Source organism: Boleophthalmus pectinirostris, unplaced genomic scaffold (genome assembly GCF_026225935.1).
Source record: "Boleophthalmus pectinirostris isolate CB_2022bp ecotype Guang Dong unplaced genomic scaffold, ASM2622593v1 HiC_scaffold_8, whole genome shotgun sequence".
Taxonomy (NCBI): domain Eukaryota; kingdom Metazoa; phylum Chordata; class Actinopteri; order Gobiiformes; family Gobiidae; genus Boleophthalmus; species Boleophthalmus pectinirostris.
The window spans coordinates 225,154-230,153 of NW_026571515.1; positions in this window are offsets into that span (position 1 = coordinate 225,154).

A 5,000-nucleotide genomic window follows, 5' to 3' on the forward strand; every position below is an offset into this window, starting at 1 on the left:
TATTATTTGATTCCAGTTATCAGGAGGAGACTGATGAACACAGCAGTGGTTTATACTTTTCCTCCTTAAATATTTGGTTCAGGTGATCATCGAATCAGTACCTCAGTGAGCAGAATGAGATGTTCCTGTGTTGGACTCAACAGAATGAAACGGCCGTCGTACGGTCTTCATTGTTTTGACTATGATCTCCAAAAAATCAAGGAGGGAAAGAAATCAATTTATAAACGAACAAAAACTGAAGAAGCTATTAACTCTGTGAACAACAGTCTAATGCTTCAGGATTGGAGTAAAATCTATAGAGAAACAGACGTGGACCAAGCATTTCATAACTTTATAGATACATTCCTGTTGTTGTATAATAAACATATAGTCATAGAACTGTGTGTAAATAGCAAACGTACAAACAGCCCAACTATTAATGCTTGTAAAAAGAAAAATAATCAGTATAAAAAATGTATAAAGTCAAAAACAAAAGAAGCAGAACAAAGTACAAAAATAAGTTAACAGACATAATCAGAGCGAGCAAGTAATTATACTATAAGAAAATATTACATGAAAATAGAAACAATATAAAAGGAACATGGGAAACACTGAATAAACTAATTAAACTAGGACCTACAAAGTGAACCTACTGAGCCCCGGTCCAGCAGAAGTAAACAACAAGGCCAAAAAATCAAGTGAATTCATCTGATATAAAAGTGTATTGAACAGATACATATGTTCTCGAGTTTATCAAACTGTTCACCTTTTTTCTGTTCCATTTTTGGTTCTAAAGTTCCATATGTTTTAAACAGACCATGAATGAAACATGGAACAAAAATTATTTCCCAAATTTCACAGACCTGCAAATCATGTAAATAAATGTTTGTATTTCATCATATCTTGTGCTATTCCATCTTTGAACTGTTGATGAAGGTTCATGATTTTAAAAAAAAAAAAAGTATTTAAAATGATCAAAATGTTCTTGGAAGGACTGACATATTTTATAGAAATAGTTTCTTTCATTTTGAAGTAATATTAAAGTTTTCAGAAGAAAAAAGTGACAAATGATGTAAAATCCTGCACCTTCTACTTGTTTGTACAATTTTCCCTCCGTTACTTTTCCCTCCGTTACCATGAACTTTCTTAATAAAAAATCTCATGAGTCAAAAAGTCAGAGGTTTTTCAACCTAATCTTGTACCATATGGTAGAAAACTATATGAAGCAAATATTCAAACCAGTTTGTTAAGGATATGGAAGTGAGAACCAAGAGTTATCACTGTTTGGATTTATTGACCAAAAAGTGCTGCATATTTCATTCCCTCCGTTACCGACATGAGTTTTTAAATTTTTTGTCAACAACTTGAAAGAATCTCACAGGTTTAACTTGACCCTGTTGGAGTGTAACTCTTTCCTACATTCTGATACTTTACTTATTTCAATAGTTCCTCTAGTTTCTGAATAAGAGACATTTGAATGTCAAAAATCTGACCCTGTTTCCCTCGTTACCACTTGACCAGACTCATATCCTGACTACTTCATTGACAAAAATGATGAAATTCAAAATGCAAATGATGTAGTAAATCGGTTCTATATTTTTTCTGTAAATGTTGGCCCAGAGTTGGCAACAAAAAATCCAGATCAGGTAACTTTACAGTGTTAACAAAATGTCGAAAAAAATCCACATTCAATCTTCATATCAGCAACAAATGAACAGGTCACAAACATTGTTCTGAAATGTAAAAGTAAAGTATCCAAGGACTGTCATGATATAGACATGATACTAGTTAAAAAAGTAATAAATAACATTATTAAGCCCTTTACCCACATCTGCAACTTATCCTTTCAGTCTGGGAGTTTCCCCAATAAAATGAAAATTGCCAAAGTAATACCAATATTCATAAACATAGTTTTACAAACTACAGGCCAATTTCCCTACTGCCACAGTTTTCAAAAATTCTTGAAAAACTCTTCAACTCACGTCTCGAAAAGTTTATTGACAAATATCAAATAATTAATGAAGGACAATACGGGTTTAGGACGCAAAGAACCACCTCAATGGTAATAATCGATGCAATAGAGAGAATCACAAATGCACTAGACGACAATAAATATGCTGCTGGTATTTTTATTGACCTTAAGAAAGCCTTTGATACGATCAATCACTCAATATTACTACATAAACTCTAACAGTATACAAGTATACATCAAAAAACCTCGGCATTGCTTGTGGAGTCCCCCAGGGGTCTGTTCTGGGACCCAAACTGTTCAATATTTACATAAATGATATATTTACTGTATCTCAATCCCTAAAACTTATTCTCTTTGCAGATGACACCAACATATTTTATAGCAGTCACAATTATAATGAACTCATAAAAGTCTGAATGAGGAGCTGAACAAAATTAAAAAGTGGATGGATATAAATAATTGTCATTAAACTTGAGTAAGACCAAGGCAACGATGTTTGGTAGTCACAAGATTAACACAGAGTTACACATTTTGATTGAAGGTGTCCAAATAGAAAATGTAAATGAAAATAAATTCCTGGGAGTTATAATAGACAGTAAATTATCATTTAAGGCCCACGTTAGACAAACGTGTAGTAAACAAAGTGACATATGACCTTGATCAAAATGCCCTTCGTACGTTTGACTGTTCATTGGTTCTTTTATTTCACAGAAGTGTTGAAGTGTGAGGGACACTTCATCCATTGATCATGTTACAGAAACGAGCTTTGCCAATCATCCATAAAGTTGTTTTTTTTTAACACACCCACAATCTTTTTATTCAATCCAAGCTCCTCAAAATTCCTGAACTTGTACAATATTATACACTGGTCATTTTATTCAGAGCTTTCAATAATTTACTCCCACGTCATATTCAAAGCTTATTCAAAATGAGAGAGAGAACTTATCATTTTAGAGGGTTTGGACATTTCAAATTGCCTAATGTACGAACTCCCCGTAAAAACTTTGTTTGTTTGTTGTTTTTTTTACCATTGTTGGTTTGTGTCGTCCGTTACTTTACTTCTGTTTGTTGTTTCTTACCATCGTCTGTGTCCTGAACTTTACCATTGTTGGTACATTTATGTTCTACGACCAAAACTATAACAGTGCCTCTTTGTTTGCACTTGGAAATAGTTCATATAGTTTAATTCAAAACGTCTGAAAAACACAAAAGAAGCTCATTGTGTTGGATTATGAAGAGAAGGGCTGGGATTAAATAAGTTTTCTTCTTCCCACTCCTTTTTGGGCAAAATAGTAAGAATAATAGTTAATTTTTTTATTTATAATTTTTTTCTATTATAATTTCACTTATGTCATATGTTCCATTGTATATAAATGTAAATCTTTACTTGCCCAAAATAAATTAAAAAATAATAAGACATGTAGAGATGCTGATTTAGACGCACACAAGTGTCTGTGTGTGTCGGCAGGTGCAGAGACGTGGCAGGTGCAGAGACGTGGCAGGTGCAGAGACGTGGCAGGTGCAGAGACGTGGCAGAGACGTGGCAGGGACAGTTAGTTTCAGAGTGACTGGTGCAGGCGCAGAAGGGGAGGAAGTGTTTGTGTGTGTATGTGTGTGTATGTGTGTATGTGTGTGTGTGTGTGTGTGTGTGTGTGTGTGTGTGTGTGTGTATGTGTGTGTGTGTGCGTGGGGGTTTCGTAGAAAAAACGCGTCGGTTTGAGATTCGGGGAAATCAGGGAGGAAGTTAAACTGAGCTCAGACACAAGTTTACAATAATATGAGGTTTGTTTTGACACGAACGACCAATCACACGTCTGCAGACACACACAGAGGGACCTGACACACACAGAGGGACCTGACACACACAGGGACCTGACACACACACAGAGGGACCTGACACACACAGAGGACCTGACACACACACAGAGGGACACACACACACACCACAGGACCTTGACACACACAAGAGGACTGACACACAGAGGGACTGACACACACACAGAGGGACTTGACACACACAGAGGGACCTGACACACACAGAGGGACCTGACACACACAGAGGGACCTGACACACACACAGAGGGACTTGACACACACAGAGGGACCTGACACACACAGGGAGAGCACCTGACACTTTCCCGTACTAAACCAGGACTAAACCAGGACTAAACCAAGACTGAACCAGGACTAAACCAGGACTGAACCAGGACTAACCAGGACTAAACCAGGACTGAACCAGGACTAAACCAAGACTGAACCAGGACTGAACCAGGACTGAACCAGGACTAAACCAGAACTAAACCAGGACTAAACCAAGACTGAACCAGGACTGAACCAGGACTGAACCAGGACTAAACCAAGACTGAACCAGGACTGAACCAGGACTAAACCAGAACTAAAACTGGACTGAACCAGGACTAAACCAGAACTAAACCAGGACTAAACCAAGACTAAACCAAGACTGAACCAGGACTGAACCAGGACTAAAACTGGACTGAACCAGGAGAAACACAGAAGATCATGAATCGTTGTAACAAAAATATTTATTGAAATTGTATAAAAATATTTTCTAAAATAATTTACAGTTGTATTTTTGTGGAGCAGCAGCAGGAGGCGCCGTCTCCACAGACTCAGCAGGAACAGGAACAACTTCCTCCAAGTTTATTTACAATTATTTCACCAAAACTTCACCGAACCCTCAGAAACGCTTGAAGTTTCTTTTAAATTCAAGTAAAAACATGTTTCAGGATTTAGAAACAAAAGATCCAAACGTCCTCTCACTTTAAAGCTGCACCGCGGAACTTTTGGCGAATGTTCCACAGTGTGGCATTAAACGTCTCTGTCTGAGGACACGAGCGGGTCGCATCTGCGGAGAGGCGAGCTCACAGTGATCAGTAAATAAGACTGAGGTTTAATGCCGCTCTGTGGGACGTGTGTGAAAGTTCCAGAGTGCGGCTTTAGGCTTCGGCCGCTCGATTCTGCATAAATAAATAAATAACCTCATTTGCATAAATATATTTACACGAGGCACTCGGGTCGTTTGCATTGG